The following is a 23,742-nucleotide window of genomic DNA, read 5'->3' on the forward strand; positions in this document are numbered from 1 at the left end:
CCATCGCAAAGGCATCCCACACAACGCGACGCAACGCGGTGGAAATGATTAATGGATCACCGCTGTTTGATTAGCTTATCTTGGCTGGTCGGTTCGTTTCGCTGCGTTCGATTTTGGATGTGGGGTGGGGGGGGGGGGGGGGGGGAGGGGTCGACAGGAAGGGAAGGGATTGCAGCGCGGAGCCATACAGCCCTTCCTTATTTTACTTTTTGATTAATTCGAGTAGATTTTTTTTCACTTCCCACTTTGAATACCTCTTGGTGGGTATTTAAGATTACTTTTATTATTATTCTCTTTTTTCTTTCCCAGTTTTTTTTCTACCGTTATCCCTTTTTCATACCGAAGGAAGGAAAACAAATCGTAACGGGACTTTCTTCTACGGTAGCTTTCGTAGGGCTTCATTAAAAGCGTCTTAGCCCAGCGGGAAGCGATGAAGCGTGAGTCACACCGTCATGTCGGGTCAAGGGTCAATTATTTGGTGGTGGGTTTTCCAAAGGGGTGGTTCACTTTTCACGCAATTCGTAGCGGAAAATTGTTTCCAGCCAAACGGTGAAGAAGGAGTTAGGAAACTACGTATAATAATATCCTTACAATACAGTGGGATTCTACACAAAATTCGTGATACTAAAGCAAATCATCTTATAATTATTATCGAACTGGGTAAGGGGAATGGAAAGCAATTACAAATCTTTAATATCCACGACACCAACTTGAAATGGCGTGTTTTGGTACGGCGCCCATGCCATTCCCTCCGTCCACCTTTCGAACCTTCACCTAACCATCCCTTTGCTTTATGTGTTGACTGGCGATATTTGTTCATAATTTATTATAATTCTTATCAAAATTAATTAAACTAATTTATTGCTGAGAATTAATTTCACTCCCACGAAACGGAAGCCAGCGTCGTCCTTCGGCCGTCGAGTCGAAGAAAGTCATGCGATAAAAGCAAAGAGCAAAAACCGGGAAGGCCGGGAGCTCGTTCCCGGCGAGCAGGAACACGCCACACTGTTGCAGTGGAGTGAAGTTCGAGCTCGGAGCATTCCCATTGCTCATATTTACCCATTTTAAAACCAACCAACACCCCGAGCCGAGATCGGGACAGATGACGGTGTTTGCGAGACTGCTTGCTTGCTCACTTTGTAACTTTAAGGGCCCTTTACGTGTTCCACCAACTTGACAGTTCGTTCTGCCGACGGTGTGAGATACACAACACAAACAGTGACGTGATGGGATGGTTTTTTAAACAAAATCACTACAAGCACGTCGATATTGTGACGCTAGGTTTGTACCGAGTAAAAGAAATAAATCTGTAAATTTGGAATCCAACCTGAGATTGCTCACCATTTACTGCCGAACCCATTTTGATGGATTGATTGTTTCGATAATTTGTCATAAAATATTCCCAAGTTTCCAGTGAGGGTTCGGTTCGGATTTCGGTTTTGAGCTCGTCCAGACAAGACGCCGGCATTAATCAAATCTCTCTAGCACATTCCCAATTTCATAGTTTAAATTTTACGACTATGATAATCGTCTCCTTCCCGGTCCGGACAGTCGCCGCACGTCCAACACGGGTAGTAGCTAGGCATGAAATAAATTATTGTTGTCACTGTCACATCCGTCAAGCAAAAATCATCCGTCGAACTGGCCCAAACTGCTTCGGTCCAGCTTTCGACTCCGAAACACTCGCTTTGCATCGCGATTAGATAGACGGCTGGCAAGGAATGCGCTGGCCTAGGCTAGATAAGAAACCCCACACAGACATGGCTAGTATCATCACCAGGTTCGATACCGGGTGTGTCCATCTCGTTGATTCCTTTGCGTCGATAGTTTGGCTTCTTGTTTGATATTTTTAAACACCTTTATCTTGAATCGGGATTAACGGTAGGATAAAGATTAAACTGAGGGGTGGGCATCGGGAAAGGTCACAGCATAGACGATTGTGCAATGAGGGACTTGTGGCGACCTCAAACATTCAATGTGTTGATGGTGGCACGGTGGAAGTAAGGTAATAAAATGGATAATAAATCTCAAAACGGAATAAATAACACCGTGAAACGATTTCCATTGAATCGATCGCGGGTTGTAAATGGATGAAATGTGTTGTGCTTGGAATTTATACGGGATTAGTTTACTACATCGATATGCAATCGGTTAAGCCAATTATTTATCACTATTAATGTGGCTTTATATTCAACGATCGCTTAATGTGTGAAAGCAAAAGTACGTACAGCTAAACGAAGTATTGTGTTTTTCTTTCTAATCTCTTAGTAATTTAATCTATTAGGTGATTTAAATAGAAATATAGAATAAAGAGATTAAATTTATGAATTTTACTTTTTAACATGCAAACTTCAGAAGATTTTGCTTTAAAAATTAACGCCATAAATGCTCGCAATCGAATAAACACACGGAACAAAACGGGCAATTAGGAGACAAGCACTTGATTGGTTTGCACCGATTGGTTCGAACTCCCTTTCCGCTGGACCGTTTGTTGATGGATGGCGCTCAAAATAAACGATAAACTATCGCTGCCGAAACCTGCGGTTCCAACCGTGGCTCTTCCCACCGAACCCACCCCCTTCCTCCAACAAAGCTCGGCGGCCGTTTGAAAAGGCGGAAGTTCAATCGCGCACCGTTCGAGCCGTCGCGTGAGGAGCACGACCGTTCGCCAATGGCCGCAGCGATGAGCAATAATTATCGTAATTATAGTGTTTAGCCGGACGGTTGCTTTGCGTACACAATTAACAGATGTTTGTCTATTTGCTCTTGGTCAACGGTCTTCCGGTGAGGAAATGGAGCGGGTGGTGGAGGAAGCGGCAGGGTCGGAGAGGGGCTACGAGTTTTTGTATGCGGTAGGAAACCAACGGCTGGAACCCATCGCGTGATCTTCCGTCTGGAAGCCGTCCGCGGTTTCGTTTCGTTCACGCACGCTCACGACGATCCGGGCCGGGCGCCAATGCCGCGAGCGGTTTAACTTCACTTGGCCCTCGGCGGGGTCGTACGGCACGATTGTTCACCACCCTCGCCACCTCACTAGGGATATGTGTCTGTGTGTCAAATCTCGCCGCCAAACACGCGGCAACTAATGGTGGTCAATAATTCACCGAGCTAACGCAACATAAGACGCCTCAGGAAAAATGCGCCGTCGGCTTCGTTTGCGTGTCGAAGTGTGTTGACGAAAGTACGCACTTAAATGCGATCGATGTATAGGTAAATAGAAGATTCAACTCCTCGGAAAATTAGGCGGACCAGGGCCCATCTTTCGGCCATCAATGATAACCTCTTGTTTGCCAATTGGTATTTTGAGGCTCATTAATAGACCCTCGATTTGAGAATAATTTTTCGAATCAACTTGTTTCCAAATGCTGAACATTTTATTTAAACTATCTTATATTCAATTATCCGTGTTACGATTCCGACTCAGATTCATGAATCTTTATGATCGAATTTCTTAATGTTTTAAAAGATTCATCCACGTATTGAAATCCGAACCCACAAAACGTTTATTAACCACTCTGATTGAATCTTGGGAGAAAGATTCATATGAATAAATCTCAATTCAAAATTATCCCTTACACAAATTTTATGTTTTACTTCCTCGAAATAAAAAAATATCACAATCGGAAAATTGTTTAGAAAATACTAAATGTTTGACTTATCTGTTAAATATTTCAATATAAACGTTGAGTTTAAAAAAACAACTGTTTAGAGGAAATCGTTTTAAAATCGCTTTTTTTTTATTTTTGTCCTCTTTCCACCTGCCCCTAGCAGAATTGTTGATTTACTGCACTTTTCGGGGCCGGAACTTCCGCTGCTCACGTGATCCGCATGATTGGGCCGTTGGCCACAATTGTGCACCGCATACACACAAAAAAAGTCGCACAGAATGGAGGATCCATGACGCCTCCGCTATGAATCGATGAACATAATTTATGGGGAAACCTGTACTCCATCCTGTTTCCTCCCGAAAGTCACAGGCGTTTTTATTCGGACATCGTTGACTCGTGCAACCTCTGTCGACGCCCCTCTGTTGGATGCAACTATAATGTCATCCGAAATTTCATCCTCCCCGTGTGTGGGAGGGGGGGGGGGGGGGGGGGACGATGCGTATCGTTGCACAGTGACGTGACCGTTTCGGTTCCTTGGGTCCGGTTTAACGTAACGAAACGGAACTATTTCATGTTTCTCAAAAATAAGCATTTAACTCCGATGGTACCTGAATTTTCAGTAACAAGCAAACATTTGAGGGATTTTCAGTTTGCACCAAAATAAGTGTCTCAAGGAGGTTCCTTCGATAAATAGGAGGTTCACACGGTTCGGAGCCAAAGGCAAAGGTGCGTGAAACTCCGCAATCACGAGTCGCTGGATGGCAGTTGATCGTGAACAGCCTTCTGATTGACGAAGGAGTCCGAATAAAATTTGTCGTGAAAATTAAATCTTTCAGAAAGAGAAATTAAATCATCTAGAACCAACTGGTTAAGGTAGGAGTAAATCTTTTTTAGCAAATCTTTGTAAACTGTTACTTAAACTAAGATAGATGTTTCTTCCTTTCGTTCAACTTACTAATTTTTTTTTTTTACTTGTGCCAAATTTAAATTTGTACCAAATTCACTGTGAAGCACTCCCTAATGCCCTCGGAAGCTCACACTGAACACATTCACGTCACTTTCCCATTAAAATAAATAATATTAGTCTACGTCTTCTGGCGCCCCTCCAAACGACCCCGGGAGCATCCCCTTTTAACCGGCCTGTTCCCGTTCGTGATTTGTGAACCGGAGAAAATGGGTTGTCCCCCCGCGAGGACGCAAGCTGGCCGTTCGCCGGTGGGTGGACATTCGCGTGGTGAGTGTGAAATATACATTCACTCTCGTGTTTATATAATACAACCCCTTCCCTTCCGCGTTTCGGAGACATCAAAACCGATTCGAGTTTGATTAACTGGTTCCACCCGAGGACGGAGATCCCCCTCCGCCCAGAGAGTGGGTGAATGGGTGGGTGGATGTACGGTCACAGCTTGTCGGTGGTAGAAAATATGACTTCATCACGAACGGAACTGACCAGCATCACCAGCCCGACCGATCACCACCCGTCCCGCAAACGAACGAGCGAACGAAACGAATAAAATATGTTCCCCCCCATTTACCGACCACTATATTTAGGATGAAAAATTGCGATTCCCGTTGGCGAACGATGGACGGAGGGAGGGGGAGGGAAGGCGGAAGAATGTCTCGGGCAGTCGGGAGAGAAGAAAAATTGCACCACTTGACGATGTTCGCGATCGGGAAAGTTTAGGCCAGCGAGCGTGTTCTATAAATACTGGCCACTCCGCCCGAAACGTTCCCCCCACAAGCCGGACCCCGTCGCTTTGGCCAAGCGATAGCACGGAAGATCGGAGCGGAGCGAACAACAACAGCAACACAAATACAAAGCAATAAAGGAGGGCAAGAAGGCACGGTACGCCTGGGCAAGGGTCAGATATTATTATTTTCATTATTGGGGCGGACAGTTTGGCACGTCGGGGTGGTTCTGCATGGCAGGAGCACGCATCTTGTTGGCGACAAGATTTATTATCGTCCCCCACCGGATCCAGCCCACGTTGGACCGTGAGGAGGTTGCGCGACACGGTAGGGTTTTCTCGCTGGCCAACACAACGGTAATAATGTCCGCGCGTCCAATGTCGTTAAGGTAGAGTTCGTTTGAATCCGAGCTCCTCACAATCGATCAGCAACAGATGGATTACGATGGATCGGATGACCTTGAGGCCATTTACGGATAAATAAAAATATTTCGAATCAATTCAAATAAGATCTAAGTATCAACACTCGAAATGATCGTATTGAAAAAACTTTCTTACTGGTATGGACAAAAATTCCAATCGACATTTGTGAACGAAAAAGGTGTGCTCGCAAAAAAATTAAATGAAAAATATAATGCTCGATGAAAAAAAGCCATCATAAACCTTCAATTAACTAATTCAATAGTGTAAAACACATCCGTTGCTTAAATTCAACTGCGTCCCGTCCTCTGGGGTATTTTCTCTTACAAACAAAAACATTACACCATCAAGCAGTAGAGATGTTTTGCACAAGATCTCATAACGCAAATTGAAGGCATACACATAAAATAGATCATTCCAACGGCGTCAGGCAATCGGCAACAGAGCGTCAAATGGCACACATCTGGATTGCAGGTGGCTTGAAGGTGTTAAAGTGGAAGAAAACTTGAATGGTTTCCAATTCCTCTTCGATATTCCTAAATTTTCATTCCAATGCCAATTTAACTTATGCGTTTTAAACTTTAAAGGCAAATCAAAGTGTCATAGTTAATGTTTCATATTTTTTAACGCGACAAAACAAGATTGAAAACCTCGTTCTCATTTCTAATCGCATCAAGCGAAGTAACTGTGATTGTAACATATCCCCGCTAGCTCGAACGCTTGCAGCTTACGAAACAAAAAATATCAATTTCGCAAATTCAGTTTATTCTGCGCGCAATCGAATCCAGTCCCCGGGATCGCTTGTTCAAAGCGCCATTATTGCACTTTTCATGTTGAACACAGCCCGTCGCTGCCGGTCAATTTTGCTTCTACAAGCGCGTGCTTTCTTTGTAACGAAAAAGCGAGAAATAGAGGAATAGCAAATGGAATAAAAAGGATCAAGAATGGTCAGTCGCAATCCGAGCATTTTCCACTTACGGTCAGCAAAACTTCCCGATTAAAGCATCGCACGTTTCGTTCGATCGCACTTTTTTCTGTAGTTTTTTTTTTCCTCACCGGTTCACTTTATACGACAAGTTTTCCGCCAACCGATCCGAGTGGACCCGCGATCCGCAACACCATCGTCATCAAAGATAAACCACTTAAAGCGCAATTTTGGAGTCTCGAGCGAGGGAAAAGGGAAAAGGAAAACACCCTGTCGCGCGACGACAAGAAACTAGATGCAGCAGTGAAACGACGCGGTCGATGATAACTTTCGCTGCATTGTCAAGATAATCAGATCATCCTGCAAACTGCCATCAATTGTTTCTCAATTTTCACCCCACCCCCTTGCACCACCAACCCAAGACACACCAACGACCTAACACACACAACCTTGCTCGTGGTACCGAACATCGAACATCGGATGCCTTCCGGGGAAAATTCTTCGCCGATAGCACGGAAAGGCACACGCTCACGCCGACTGGCGCAATCGGAAAACTCCATCTACGGCGAGCACCATTTTCCCGGCTGTTCCAACGGTGGGCCATTTCGTTCCGCCTTGCGGCCAAACGTCCTGCAGCAGGCGCGCAATCATTCATTCCCCGTTCACTCGATCAGGACGATAGTTCATTTTTTGTCGCTCATCCTTTCGTCCCTTTTCACTTTAGTTTCTGTTTTGGGGTTTTTTTTGTGCTCCACCGTACGAACTCTCTACAATCTTCTCACGGACGAGAGGAGTTTCCTGAGTACGGGAAAGTGGGCTAATATGAACCCTCTTAGTAAAGGCAATCTTCAGGTTCACCTAAGAACAAGTTCACATTCTCACAGTTCCTTCCTTAATATATTTTCTGTTAATGAATACATACAAAGTAAATTACCAAACTTGATTATAAGAAACTAAGGCTATGTGGGAAAGTGTTGATCTTTGACGCTTTTAAATGCTTTGAGGGACAAAATACAATCAATCATCAAGCAAATTTAAGAGCAAAGAATTAAATAAAACATGATTACATAAAAAAACACAGAAACATATTAGTTCCAAAAATCCGTTTCAATTAGTTTTTTAGCTCATTCTTTGTTTTAGTTCATTCTTTGAAGCATAAACTTATCAATATAGTTTCCGGTAGAGGAAGATTTACTTTTCGTCTGATATGTGAATGCAATTTCCCAGAAAAATAATTATGAGGGGCATATTTTTAATGAGGTCTACTACAGCAAGATCATACGATCTACTTGCTCGCTCCAATAAGCCATACAAACTTCTTCCCACTTATGACATCTCATTTAAAGCAAAGATATAATCCTATGTATGCTTTAAAATTACATACATAAGTTGAAGAAATACCGTTCGGTGCATAGTTCCCCACCTTCCCCGATGTGAGATGAGAGCCAATCGTTTGTCGGGCGGTGCAAAACAAGTTCAGCCCGAACCAGAAATAAACGACGATGATAGAGCTACAGTGGTGATAGTGACTTTGGAAAGTGCGCTTTCGCGCTAAAAGAACGAAAAAGAAAACACGTGCTTTGCTGTGACCTAACGGGAACGGTGATGATCGTAAAATCTCAAATCTTTCGAGAACTGGAATTCTTAAGTGTTTCTTTTTTTTACTCTCTTTTGCATACGTATTTAAAACGTAACGAATGTCACGCAAAAGGGCAAACACGAGGAGATATTTGTAGGGGTGCACGCACTTTGCGAGTGTGTTTTTATTTTGCACTAACAAAAACTATTCAAACCAACTGAGGTGGTAAAAAGAGTTGGTACTAAAATCAAACTGAGGTAATGGAATAATGCCGCAAAAGAATGAATGTCATCGAAGAGTTTTGCGAGGAAGAAAATGTGGTTTTTGATACGAGTCGTCGATCGAGCAAATCGCGTATCTTTGTGCTGTTGCCTTTGGCTTTGAAGTCCGGGGGAATTCTTCTATTGCGTGCATTTTTTGGGAGCCCCCATTTCGGGGGACCCAACCTTGCCACAACCGATTGCATCCCCTGCGGTTTACCCAACGGGATTCTTTCACTATTTCGCTCACGTTAATATTTGCCTTGCGTGCAGCAAAACGCAAATCGAAACGACCGAACACGAGGGTCTCGAACATCAAGACGCGGTCAAGAAACGACAGGAAGAACCTCGGGAGCGGCGACTTAAGCGCGACTTGCCCATCCATCCTGCCAGCTCGCACGACACGCCACGCCAAGCACGGCGTCCCGCGATCGATCAGGGCCGTGAGGGGGGAGAGTGGGTGGGCCGCGGGAGGGTGTTGGGACTGTCCGGAACGGGGCCGGGACAGACGACACCAAATTTGCCCCCACGCGAGATGGTTAGCGATGAGTGGCGTTTGCGGGAACTGAAGGAAGGTTGGTTGAGTGGTGGCGGGAGGGGAGTGTGGCGCACACAGGAATGCGTCGGTGTTTACCGACGATTCGACCCGGCCCCGAACCGGCCATCACCGTCGCCGCCATTGCCATCTTGCCGAAAACCCAAACAGACACTCGATACTCGGTGTGGACTCTTTGCCGAGGCATATTTTTCGTTTTTCTTTTAATTCTGGTTTGCGGCGTTCTGCCAGCCTGGGAAGGCGGAATAGCGGATGAGGGTGACGATCGGGGCGATCGACGACAGCAACCTCAAGCGGAGCACATGGTACAGACAAACGCCAAATGTCGTGTTCTATCTTAGTGATGAAAAAAAGTTGAGCAGAATCAATTAAGGCTTCAGACTATAAAAATTTACACTGCCAATGAAAAAGTAATGGCATAAAATGCATTTTATGATAAAAAACGAAAAAAATCCTATTTCCAAAATTGTATGAAGTAACACCATTAACCAAATACGTTTGTTCGAAAATAATTAAATTGGTTTGAAAGAAGTAGCACATTCTTTCCATTGCATCAAAGCTTACCTCTACAAATCTACAGGATCAAATCTACTGGACTCAATGAGGTTTTCCCAAGTCCTGAAAACAAAAAAAATATGGATGAGTGCATGTTAAATTAAAATAGCATATTTTATAACCTTGGATAATTGTATTTTAATCGTTCACATAGAACATTAATGTGAAAATAGAACAAACGCATCATCAGAACCAGGAATCAAGAAACAAATTTATCTGGACAATTTATGTAACGAAGAAGATGAATAAAACAAAAAACTTCCCTGACGATTTGGACAAGAGAAACAACATAAATAAGATAAAAAAATAAAAAAAAAGATCGTTGTTGTGAAGAAGAGAATCCCAGAAACGGCAAAGAAGAGCCACGAAGAACAGAATAAAACCGTCAACCGACCATCGAAGGTAAGAAGCAAAACAAAGATGATCTTCACGTGCTGCGAAGGGAAAAGATCGATGGTGGTGGTGGTGGTGATGGTGGTAGAAGAAACCAGACCGCCGAAAATAAAGTACAAGACCGAGGGGAAGGGGAAAAAAGGTAAGAAAATAAGAAAAAAGACCCGCGCAACCCACCGCACGGCATGCCGTGGCGTGCTCACGAAGATGGATACCAAAACAAAAACCAAAACACTAGGAAGAAACCGAACGAAGCATAGACCAACAGCAGCAACAGCAGCAGCAGCAGCATGGAAGAACGAGAACAAAGCGCGAGAAGATCACAAGAACAGGCAGAAGGAAGCAACAACAACAGCAGAAGCAGCCAGAACTTCTAGCGTGCCGGATTTTCTTCTTCTTGAGCTCCTGCTCGAATGTCTCAGATCGTTTTCTTCTCACCGGTTCTTCATATGTCGCTTCTTCCCCCGTACGTTCTTAGATAAACGACGACGGATGCGTTTGAGGATCTCTCGGGTGGACGCGAGGGCCAGGGGTGGGGGGGAGGTCAGTGGCGGTGCTGATTCTTTTGTGTGGTTTTACTTTTTTTTCCACCTCCCTTCCCTTTGTAAGTTTTTGTTCCTTGGGTTTCGGGCCTCTCCCACCGGTATGTCTCTCTCGCTCGATGCCGACCCGTCGACCGTCGTCCATAAACAAGTTGTGTGTCAAATGCCACATTGCAGCGGACAAAGGAAACAGGAAGGGAGCTCGGGAGGGCAGGACGAACGGACGAATCGAACCGGTAGAGGTCAGGACAAACGTATTGTATGGATTCGACGTTCGACGGTAGCCGCGGGGACCGGAAAACCGGAGGGACACCGGCGCGGGTACGGATGAGCGCGGCCAGCCGAAAGCGAGGGACGACGATGATGGATGAGGTGAAGAATAAATGGGACAAAGCCCGGGACCGAGCCGGACAGAGCAGGCCGCGCTACCCCGGGGTCCACGGTTGGTTCCTTCGAAACCACCTCCTTGAGGTGTAGGAGACGAAAGGGGCACATACCCAGCGGCGGGGGAAAGATGTCAAATCGAAATTGAAGCCTGAGACAGCCGTCAGACGCGAACGCCAACTAGTTTTTTTGGCGGAATGGGAGGATGGTCTAGAGAATCGGAGAAGAAAACGAACAGAATCGTACTAATGTCTGGTGGCTAAATCTTCACTCCGCAAACACGTTGCCATCGCAACCAAATATACAGACTAGAATTGCACAAATATTACAAGAACGGGTTCGTCCAGCAACTTTGCCATGTTCCTAAGACACTATTTCTCACCTGTTTCTACAGCTGGTTTAATTATTCGACAGCTTGCCACAGTTTCATATTCACTTTCACAGCAAAACAACACTTTCACTTGAACCTACGGCAGTAACAACCACTTGTTTTATGAGCTCTTTGTTTAATTACGTTAATCAAAACTACACATCCACATTAGCGAGTGATGACAGATGTTTACTACACACGCATTTCGTTAGCATGACAGTTTACGATAGATAATCGAAAGCTAAAGTAATCGAGATGAGATTAATTGAATTTGAAATTCGTAGACTTGGACTTAGAAAATACTATTATTTTGTTGTGTTTTCCTAACAATTTAAATAATGCGTTAATACGCAAAGTTTCTCGTGATTATTCAAATTACCTAATGCGTCTATGAAAGTTCGTATAAAAATCTGAAACAAGTTCGTTTAATATTTTTAGTTTCTGCAATCAAAACGTGAGTGCTATCATACATACAAAAACATCTATATTTAACCCGGTTCCCGAATTGCTGAATGCAAATTCGCCGGTAAAATAGCTTCTCCCCAACACCAGAGCAAACGCATCCAACACCAAAGGTTAAACTGATGAGCTCATGGCAATGTAGGTGATGCAGTTAATGCAACTTGTTTTTTTTATATCACACCCACAGAGACCAAGAACAACAAGTTCCAAAACCCTCGCTCCGTTTTAGTCTCAAGTGCAAACGTTCTTCAGTCGGCTTGAACTTGACCGAGCCATTTGATCAGCTGCTCATAACGACGAGTTTGCTGATGATGCTGCTGATGCTGACGGATGACTCACGTACAAAGTGCAACAACCGAACCGGCGTCCCAAGCAACACGCAGTGACCCTCGCGTAATTAAAGCCACGATTCCACACAACGCACAGCGCAGCAGACCAAACTCGACGCCAAATTAAAGCACGCGGACACACTTGGACGCGCGAGAAACCGAATTAAGAGGGAAGAAACACACATACACACACACCAACCCGTTCGAAGTCCAGCGGAAACCGCGGATCGGATTTCTCCGCTCGGTCGTGTGCACTTGGCACTTCGCGATACTGGCGATGCAAGCGGAAAGAACACGCGCGTCACCAACAGCGAAACGGACCCCGCGTGAGGAAACTAGACGTGCTGCCAAATGTGTAGCGAATCCACTACTAACTGCTACTACCGGTCGGGCTGGTCGGTTTGGCTCGGTGATCTGGTCCGTCCGTACCAATGTATGTGGACCGCGCTGGAGCCGGGAACACCGAAAAGGGCCGCCATCGGCGCGAAGAACGATTTGCGAACGATGCTTCGCTCCCCAAAGGTTCCGATGCGAATCTTTCCCTTTTTTTTATTTCCTCCGCTCTGCCGCCGATGTTTTCGTCTGGCGTGTGTATTGCGAATTCGCCCGGCACGATGACGTCGCGGTGGCGTCGGGTAGGTCCCGTTGTTTCCGTCCGACACAAGCTGATTGTTGCACATTTTTCCCCAACCGTGCAGTGACGTTTTCGTGAGATTGCAATCTATTCCGGCATTCTCATTGCCGGTTCGGTGACTTTGAAATACCGATTCATCTTACCTCACTGCCACTAAACTCACCGGGTGTTACCGGTACGTCAAACCAATCACAGCGTACCGTTCTGTGTGTTAGTCACTAATTCAAGTGTAAATTTCACTCGGTGAGAGAAAAATCATTCAACGAGAGAGTGAGAACTGGTGAGAGAATGAGTTCCTTCACGCAAAATAATCGAGAGAGGCACTTCATCTCACGACGAGATGCATCTCACTAACGGAGGAGAAATTTCGTTCTCCCTGCTCATCTCACTACGCGGAAGCGGGATTTATTCTCCACCTACCGCACACATACCAGCACAAAAAAGGTCCCGTTTCCGTTCCGGCACGAACGTGCAATGCACGAAGCTTTCGCCGAAACTTCAGACCATTTCTCCTCATCCGAAAGGACCCCACCGAGTCGAGCAACAAGCGTGGGAGGTTGACGCCAGGACCTATCGAAAGCTGGTTCAAAATGCTACTGGCATTCTGAGGCCAGTAGGCGCCTTCCCCTGCAAAAGTGATCATCGGCGACGCATTCGCAATGATTTACTTTATCGGCCTCTTTTTAGGGGAGGGCGGTCCAGAGTACTAGAATTTTGCAAGCGATAAGTCGAGAAGAAGACATCACCTTCCGGTGGACACGTTTTCCATCTATGGAACGGATGTGTATGCTCCATACGTTAAAATACTGTTGAGAACATTGATTAGGTTACTATAAATGTTACTTAAGTGGTTATTACCAAAGAAATAAAATTTCATTCGTGAAAGGAGAATTCAACTAGAATCTTTCAGACTGCACGTAAATCTGTTTGAACGTAATTTCATCTGTGTAATGTAGCAAATTTGTTGTACCTAAGAATGGAAGGAAAGCGTACGGAAAGCCTTGGAAAGCATTAACCCTGGACATTTTTTCTCACGGACCTCTGTATTGAATAAAAACTTTCATCGATTAAAATCTGCTCTGTTCTGCTTAGATTCGTAACTATTTATGAATGAACCTGTGAAGTATGAGTTTTTTTTATAATCTTAAAAATTGTAATACATTTCTTTAAAAAGTTGCAACTATGTGGACTTCTATGTGGAACTTTACGGATTGATTTCGAGAAGCAATTATCTCAAAACATAATCAACCACTACCACAAATATAAAAAATCATCACTCAAACAATTAATGTAAACCATAGCTAAAGCTTCGTTATTGTTCTTAAAAAAAACCTTTACTTATATGCCGCTTTAAGTATGCTCTATTTTAATTGGAACAAAACCTAATCCATATCATGTGTACAATAAAATCCACTCGTTCCACCAAAGCAACCCGTTATCCTCCCATTAACTGTCACTTTGCAGCCGCTTACAACTGACACGTGACGAGTGGAAATGTCAGTGCTAGGAGTGAAATGTAAAACCCGGACCCCGAACTACTACGGCCTACCGGCATCGGCCCAAAACCAGTCCGGCTGCCATTTCGAATGACACTCGTCGAAATGTTCGGGTTCCGGGTTGGTGTGTTGTTCTGTTTCAGTAGGTCGCTTACTTTTTTAAAATGCATTCCTCGACTCCACCGGCATGCACTGCTGTGTCCCACGATGCAACTTGAATAAAATAAAAAAAAATAAAAAAAGGAAAAATTCAAAAACCCTTTTACCTCCTTCCCTGTGAAACATGCAGGAATGCATTTTACATTCAACACAACTTTTGGCTCCATTACGATTACGGGCAGCACGAGTGTGTGTTTGTGTGTTGTTTGTTTATTTTTTTAAAATTATTTTCTGGCACTGATTTGTTTCGCGTTTCATGTTGATTTCTGTTTGCCTCTGCGAACGCATGATTTGTGCCATTTTTGTTTTTGTTTCGCATCATTACTTTATACTATGACATTTGAGTTGTAGTATTTTTTGTCATAACTTTCATTGCCTCGCTCTGCATATGACGTCTAACAGTGTAAAACAAACATTTCTGACAGCAACACGAAAGGATGAAAGGTGAAGAAACACCTGTTTTTAAGCGCTCGCCAGTTGACGCTTATGGTTGTTTAATAGTCTGTAAGTTGCCAACAATTTCGCTGATCCACCCACCGAGTTGCAGGTTTCCACCGTTCCGGTTTACATACATAAATGTTTTTTGATTTGTTTCCAGTTTTTCTCAGAGAGTCGGGTACCTGGTGTGGAAAAGAAAATCTTTTTAAAGGACTATGAATCGAAATCGATACGAATTGGTTTGACGATAATAGATGGAAAGTTACGTGGGGGGACCCAAAAGTAACGGGAATCGGGTTGTAGGGAGAAGAGGAGAAAAAGGGGATCGGATACAATATTTTTTTAAAAACGCTTAACATGCTCTTGATCAGTATGCAAAGTTTGGTTTCTGTAAGTGCATCCGCTAGTCTTTGAGAATTTTTTCAGTATAACGGTTTTAGTGTTTTCGGCGATTTTGTGAGATGGCCAAGTGAAACTGAGGTGAACCTCGTTCTGGGCTCCCCACAGCTTCAAAAGCGGACGAAAATGTTTCAAAAATCAACAACCTTGTTCAGAATGTGTTCCTCCAGGATGGAAAAATCGGCATCATGCCATTTTCGGTCAAAAACTGCCTCACGGACAGCGCTTTGTGGGCAGGTGCGTTGTCGTGGTCTCAGTTCCGTGGAAGAACCAGTCTCGCCACGGATTCGTCGTTTTCTTCCAGCTGTTTTCCCTCAACATCTTGAAATCTGCTTGGTGGATTTTTTAGTTTATCCTCCATCCTGGATAAACAAATGCTGAACAAGATTGTTGATTTTTGAAACATTTTCGTCCGCTTTTGAAGCTGTGGGAAGCCCAGAACGAGGATTCACTTGGCCATCTCACAAAATCGCCGAAAACACTAAAACCGTTACACTGAAAAAATTCTCAAAGACTAGCGGATGCACTTACAGAAACTAAACTTTGCATACTGATCAAGAACATGTTAAGCTTTTTTAAAAAAATATTGAACCCGATCCCCTTTTCCTCCTCGTCTCCCTACAACCCAATTCCCGTTACTTTTGGGTCCCCCCACGTACATACTTGAACATTAACTGAAATGACCTTGGTTGGGAATCTTAATGTATTTTATCTACTTCTCCGACCGAAAGTCCCATGCCGCTGGTCAATGAACCGGACTGGCAACTTTATGGTGCGAAAAATTCCTCAAACGACCTCACATCGAAAACAAAAGCCCATGCGTCCGAGCCGCGGGGATACCGCCCAGAACAAAAACTGCATACCAAAAGGAAAAGAAACCCAAGTCTCCCAAGCAGCAGGCCAGCCAAAACAAGGGTACACGTGGATGGGGGGATGGGGTGCAAAAAGCAGTCGAACGTAATTGTATTCATTATATGGTAATTTAATTCAAATTTTTCGGCCAAAAACTCCGAACTCTACGTGACACACGGAAAAAATTGAGACAATTTATGTATTCGGCTATTTATACCGCGTCATGCTACCCTTCTTTCCTCTCCTTTTTACTACTATGCGGCATGAGGTGAGGGGAAGGGTGGAGGCCCGGAGGCGTGCACATTGAAATGTTCAGGACCGCGGGACCTGAATTGGCATTCGGTGCATTCGGTTTAGCATTTGACCAAGTGGCCAAAGCGAGAAATGGGGGGGAGGGGGAGGGCCTTAATGTTGAATGGAGCGGAAACACACCGCACATAATCGCACATGCACTACCACGATCGGTCGGTGGCTTTGTTGATGATAGTTTTATTTTGTTTTTTTTTTCGTAAGAGACACAGTGTGTGTCAGTTAACATCTAGACCCAAATCAATGGCGTAGTTAAGTTCTACTTTAAACTTTTTTTTCACTTAAATAGCTATTCTTCAACCGATTCATTATGTTTGTGGATCATTTAACGATCCAATTTCTATTTCCAAAAGTCCAGTACATCATCCTCGTAACAATTCGAACACCACTGTACCCTCAAGCTGAGTCAAAACAACTAAAAAATAATTCGTTGACTATTCGGGCGTTAGGTATTGCGCGATTTACTGTGGATGAATGGCGACGGCGGCGGCGAGCCACGACCATGCTGACAATGGCTTACCCTTCGTTTGGTTCGGTTTGGTTTTTTGACGATTTGCCTGAAAGCCAGCCCTGGCCGACAATGGGTCGGAAGCAAAAAAAAAAAGCATTTAAGCAACCGCCAAAAATTTTCCACCACAAGTGACCAATTCTCAGAAAAAAGAAACAATTCAACGTATCGACAAAAAAATGGTGGCATACACTGCACTGCCAAAATCGAAACAACTCCAAACGGCTACGGACGGTTAAGCACGCCACTACGGGGTTGGGGTGGTAGCGAAATAGTGGGTCGCGGAAAAATGAAACCAACCCGGGGGAGGAACAAAAAAACTAAGACAAAAATCACTGGGTGGAATGGGGGAAAAGATGACCGCGCGATGTACGAATTTTCCACCGAAAGGAAATGGCCATCGGTAGGAGGAGGTGGGAATAAAGCGCCCACAGAATGACGTGGAAATAATGGACCAAAGACTACAGAGGTGATATCCTGTAGGGAGGATATAAAAAAAACAATACAAAACCCCCAAAAACTGCCAACTCCGTTCAATCGAGCGTGCTTGGCCGCGAACGCACACACATTAAAGAATTCAAAATATAACGCGCGAATGGGCTCGTTGGTGGGACAGGAGTGATTGTGGGCGCAGAATGGAAGAGGAAAAGCATAAAATGTACAGGAGACAAGGCCGAAGGTTTTGTCCCTCGATGGCCTCGATGGAAGCGTATCGGAGCGGCTAATGGACCGGGGAGGCCATCACCAATGACTTCTGGCGGTGGGATTTTCCAGCGGTTTTAAAATTCGTTTATACATCAGTGAGTCGATCCTAGAAGCGAAACGGTTCAACGATGCTGTAGGTATTTTTTTCTGATTCGTCCCATTTAAACAAACGACTCTTGACATCGATTACGATTATTTCAATAGTTTTCAATAAATTTTTCTTTTAAGTCTTGTTGATAACTCAACTTTCGTCAAGAAAAATTCTACTCGATGTTGAAAATGCTAAATTTTCTATAGCATTCAAAGCTAACAGTATTTTTGCTATTTAAAATATTGATTGTATTGTTACAACGAAATTTGGAATCTATTGTAACTATTTAAAAAATAGTTGTGAAAAATACCATTTTCATTCATCTAATGAAAATAAGTTCTTACCTTCAGTTTCTTGAAAAAATAATCCAATCATTGTGTTTTTTCCGTTCGGTTACATTTCAATTGATTATCGATTCATGGATGAGAAAAACTGATTCCACCTCTAAACCGATCCATATGTTGCTTCTTGCGTCCTTTCCCTCGATGGGATAAATGTTTGAACATTAAATCAACCTCTTAATTCCCGGGTGTGATACATTGCAAAATCAGACGGCCGGGAGGATTTTCCCTACTTGCTGTTTTCCTCTCATTTTTGCGAGCTCGCCGAACAACGTTTTTATGGTACGGACTTTGCACCCTGCCGACTGCCGGGGATCAATTCCAATCGGCTGCATCCTGAGCCAATTCTGTCACCATAGGTGTTGCAAAACTTAAATACGCACACACAAAAATAATCACACACTGGAGCACACGTGTGGAAAAGACTTATCCATCCCCCTGTCGAGTTCGGATCCATATTCCCCAGCCGGGACGATCAACAAGCTGCTTGTTGGAAATTCTCGTCATTTGTCCGTCTGGCGGATGCATTATGTTTTGCGGGGCTTTCAGCTTTGAGCGCAGGACGACGAGATGGAACGATAATGACGGGGCCGACATGCCAGAACGTTGTGGTTGATTCCGAAGGACCTGATACATGATCGTACCGGCATCGCCGTCAGCATTGGTAGGACTTATTCTTTGTCCATCTTTTTCCTTTCCGACGTTTCCTAGCCCTTCCTATTGGCCGCGTTATGGTCGAGTGATCATAATGCCATGATTTGCTATGGAAAGAGGAAACGATGGACAAATGTATTTTATACTTGTTAGAGCGTGATTTTATTGAGAGTAATCTTTGCATGTTTACCATTGAACATATTTGAAAATGTCGTTCTGTTTGAAGAGGTAAGGAATTTTTATGCACTCGTAATTTTCAGTTTGGGGTTTTTGATTTGATATTGCTTGTTAATTAAATTATTCTCTTGATTAATTTAAATATGGGTTACATATTTTAAATTAATTCAAACTATCAAAAGAAAGAAAGAAAAGAAGCCAATCACACACACACACTGATTTGATGTTTAAACTGTTCCTCGTTTCGATATTACAACATACATACACATGTTGTAACACCCACGTTAAAAGGTTCACACATTGACCAAATGAATGTTAAATCCCCAGTCCATTAGAATCTCGAATGGCGCACGCTGCAAAAGTCAACGCCAAAAAGGATTAAACGGATTACGACAGACAATCGATTTCCACTTTATCGTGTTGGGCTTCGGAACATGGCGGGGCTTCGGATGTTGGTGATAGTGTGTCATTGATAGCAAACAAGCACCAAAAGTAATATCCATCGTCGATCAGAATGGTTGCATTCAGTGAGCGGTTAAAAATAGAGAGAAAGAGCAATAGTTTACCTTCATTGAGCGTTCGTAGGCTGAAGCGAAAATGGTTGTTCTGTATCAATTTACGACTCAAATGTCGGAACACGCGCACACAGCAGGTTACTGTCGTTCAGGGCACGAACTCCCTACTATCATTTTGGGTTCCCCTGGTGACGTTGGGCTTTCGCCAACCCAGTTAGCCCAATGAAGTCCACGACCAAGGACGGCGTAAAGATGGTAGCTTATTGTTGGGAAAACTGCAACGATCAGGCTCACGTTTTGTCGCAGTGTGGAACACTGCATCCGTCTCGATTGTGTGACTCTCAGGTTGCCTACAGCTCGAAGCTTCCGACGCTAGCCAAATAAGCTGAAGAAAAAAGACAGAATAAAACGCATTCCACCATGGGGCACATGCTGTGCGCTGTATGTGCATCGAATGTGTTCGTGCGTAATTGTGTAATGGCACATAAATTAACCTTCCAGCCAACCCGTTCCCTCCATCAAACCCCCGGCCCGGTCGATCGCCTCACCGGAGACCCGGTTGCCCGGTAGCTTGCCTGTGGTGAGGGAAATTAATAAAATTCACAAACCCCCCGAACCACGGCTGAGGTTCGTCGGCTGGCGGAGGTTTTCCAGATTTTTAGAGGCAAATTTACAACCCGTTCGGGTCGATCCGTTCGCAAGTATACGATCGGGCGACTCGGTTGGGTCTGATCCGTTCTTTCGCGCCGTGCGTCGATAATCGGCGTCGCTGCGGTTAATAAATATGCCGGCTCCCGGGGTGGTTCTCCCAATTGAGCCGTGCATTCATCACGGAACAGGGTGCTTCTGTTCAGCTCCCCCCCGGACGCGGTTCGAGAAGGTCAAATAAGCATCACGACGGGCGCCCGGTAGCATCGGGAACTGCGTACCAGCTGGAGCTGATGCATTCACTAAACAATCCAGCGTGTCGAGTCACTTTCACCTCTGTGTGCGAGGGAAGGAAGGATGTTAAAAAGTGGCCGGAAAGAAATGGAAGTAATCATAACGTACCACCGAGGACGATGGGTGGTCATAGGAAGGTTGTAATTAATGAATACTTCCCTGTTGTTAAAGGAAAAAAAACGAGCAATAGAAGACGTCTGTAAACAATAGAGCGATGCGCCACGATATGACGTGTGACATTCGGTGGTTCTGAATTGGAAATGCTCGAGGGTGACACGGAAAGAAACCGCCATGTATGCGATGCATTTTTTACCAAGAACTATGGTAAACATAAAAATATATATTTCTCTATTCCAAGTGTGTTAGCATTGATTAACAGGAATAAAACTTGAAACAGAAATTAAACGGGAATAGAACAGCAGATAGAAAGATTGGATTTAGAAGATTTGTTATACCCTATATTAATAATCCATCAATAATGTAGTCTTTAGGCTTATTGAACAGGAGTTATATTTTATTTTGAACTAATTTGAACTAAGCTACAGTAAATCGGCCGACAAAACTCAACATTTTATTTAGTCAGTTAGTAAAATTAAAGTGCTAACAAATCTTATTCGCAAAAGAAATTGTAATTTTGATCTCACAACCGGAACAACGGTTTTCGGAACAAAAATAAACCTAGGAAGATCATGCGCTACAATGTTAACAACCAAAATACAATAGAAAGAAACAACTTTGTAACTCATGTAAAACAATATATAGATTCCCCCGCGTAGCGGTAGAATAGTTGAGGCCATATTATAATATGACAAAATAAACCAGATCGGAAATCTTTGGATTCCATACACTCTTTCAAGCAACTTTGTGTTCCATGAATATGGTTCTGACTTAAATCCACGAATGTTTGGATTGCTCGAAGACAGCTACCGTTTAATTAGTTCGGTTTGAAAAGTTAGGAAACCTTACCATGCATGACCTCCGTCTTGGGGTCAACAGAAGGTGTCGGCATTGTTAAAACGAAGAAAAAACCTGACCTACGATATAGACGGCAACATCAACACCTCGCAAGAAATGCTCGGTACCGCAGGATTTCCTGTTCCAACACCAACCGGAACAAGGAAGCTCATGTGCGTCGGCCTCCATTTAATTTCATTTCATGCATTTTATGTACTTTCCGTTTCATTTCAAACGGATGTGGGGTAGCGTTGATATAAATTTCTTTAAAGTGTCCGCAAGGGTGACTTTCTTGGGGTTCTTTTTACTTTGGGTCTGCTCCCTCCGTCCGCACTGTGTCCACGGAACGGGGTCATGCACGTAACCACGAGCAAGTCGCATTGAATTGGAAATTGGCCGTTCGGCGTACGCTGCCGTCTTCCGGTTTCTTCGTCGCCGGTTTGTGGTCATCGATCGCGTCGCGGGTTTGCCGTCTGCCGATGTCGCAAGTACCGCGAGGTAGTCGTGGTCACGTTTTCTACCGGCTTGCGCGAGCCGTAGCGACAGATTGTTTTGTTTTAAAAATTCCCCACGAGCATTCCTCCCCCTGCCCCTTTGAGTAACGGCCATTCGGAACCGTCCTCCGGTCCGGCATTTGGGGCGGCGTCTTTTTGTGCTCTTCGGCGCGCCGATCGGAACGAGGGGTTTGTTCTTCACCGTTGTAATGCTGTTCGCTAGGTTCCACCGGCGTGTCTTTAGCTGGCCGCGATTTTTTCTTCCGCCGGCTACCACAAACACACCGAAATAGTTAAAACAAAACATCCGTAAGACAACAATGAGACAAAGCCGCGGCTCGTTGAATGCGCTGCTCTTTTGCTGGTGCATGACTGGTTTCCTTTTTGTTCTTTGTGACCATTGCGACGCAGCCTTTCGTTGCATCGAGCGCATCGGCTCGACGGTACACGCGCTGCAAATTTATTCAAATTTTATTTCATACTGAATTTATTACATTTCATGCCGCCGTGGCGCAGGGTTTCTTGTTGGTTGTTTTGTACTACAAGGTGACTTCTCAAAGTTTGGATTTTTTTCTGCTGTGTCAAGTAGTTTATTGTTTTTTAGCTTGTAAAAAAGGAACAGCACGGAAGCATTATTAATTATCTATTTTATTTAAACATTGTTGTACTGTTACAAAAACTTGTACAACTAGCTTGACTAATGTTTTTTTCTTTTGCGTATCAATCTCTTATTTGTTGAATCTGCCAGTGTTGTGTAGCAATTACTGTATTTTTTAAAACTATTTCATTCCCAACTGATTGCATCCGAGGAGCATATTCTCACTGATTATATCTAAAATAGAATTGAAATCTAATCAGGTAGAATGTATGAAGAGAAAATGGAATGATAATGGATAAAAAAATACCTCACGACATTATGTTTCCCATCTCATTACAACACCGTCCCTCACTTTTAGCAACAATGTGTGTCGGCTATTAGTTTTTCACGACATTTTCCCTACCTTGCCATTTTCCGTGATCATGAATTGCAAAACAACCGCATTTGCGCCTCATGAATAATTTGTAGCTGGCTAATTATATCGTGGAATATTTTCAACGTAAGAATACTGCTAACGGGTGTCCTATCACGATTCTACGTCGAACGACACGGGCGAACGAGATGTTTTCTGCTTGACAAGTAGCCTTGTCAATTTAACTTCATACCTTCTATAAAGGGTGCATGTCCAAAAAGAAAAGAATTAAGCCTAACTTAGTTAGTTGGCAAGGGACATGGCTTTGAAACAGTACACAAGATCGCAAGAAAAATATTTGAAAAGCATAATAACAAAAATAATTATGTTCATTTGAACCAACTTATACGTACAACTCTAATAATATCCAAGAAAAAGATTCTTTCTTCAGCACGTGTGACATTTCCACGAAAGCCATACGAGCTTTTTTCTACATATGAGGCTTATTACTGCATAAGTTTTTTTAAAGAACTACAAACTTGATGCCCTTCTCCGCATGCTTATTATACCAACCATTTTACTAAATTTATTCAGGACTACATAAAACAAAAAGGATACCTCGTTTCATCAAGACATGGGGTAATCATGAGAGAAAAAGATGAAGTGGCAACCCTACTTCAGTCATCTTGTAACGGCTAACGACGTCAACTTATCCCGAGGAACGCTGCGACGAAACGGGTAACGTGGTCTGACTAGGACCAGAGAAAAAAAAATAGAACATCTCGTAGTGCCAAAGGGCTCTGAGTGGTCGGTTTCCGTAACTGGTCTGGTGTTTAGCATTTTTCTTTTCTACCCAAACTCAACCCCAACGCAGCATGCCAAGAAAAACCGATCCCGCACCGAAACCGATGCGCTTTTGGGAAAGTATTTTCCAACCCATCATGTTACCATGGTGCATTTAATTAACGTAAGGACTTCGGGGAACTCACTTCGCAGACTCACCTGAGCCCGTTACCACCCGCGTTCCTTCCTCGGTGAATGACTTCTGGTTTG

At 43.8% G+C, this 23,742-nt stretch overlaps 1 protein-coding gene across 1 annotated transcript in view; it reads right to left on the reverse strand.

Moving 5' to 3' along the window:
• Nucleotides 1–12,744, reverse strand: part of LOC131266887 (LIM domain transcription factor LMO4) — a 201,233-nt gene extending 188,489 nt beyond the window's left edge. Inside the window, exons 1-3 of the mRNA XM_058269568.1 lie at nucleotides 12,271–12,744; nucleotides 11,293–11,521; nucleotides 9,601–9,654 (exon numbers count right to left, since the gene is read on the reverse strand). The gene's annotated coding sequence lies outside the window, so the exon portion shown is untranslated. The remainder of the gene's footprint in view (nucleotides 1–9,600; nucleotides 9,655–11,292; nucleotides 11,522–12,270) is intronic.
• Nucleotides 12,745–23,742: the final 10,998 nt, after the last annotated feature.

This window comes from Anopheles coustani, chromosome 2 (genome assembly GCF_943734705.1).
Source record: "Anopheles coustani chromosome 2, idAnoCousDA_361_x.2, whole genome shotgun sequence".
In the NCBI taxonomy this organism is placed as follows: domain Eukaryota; kingdom Metazoa; phylum Arthropoda; class Insecta; order Diptera; family Culicidae; genus Anopheles; species Anopheles coustani.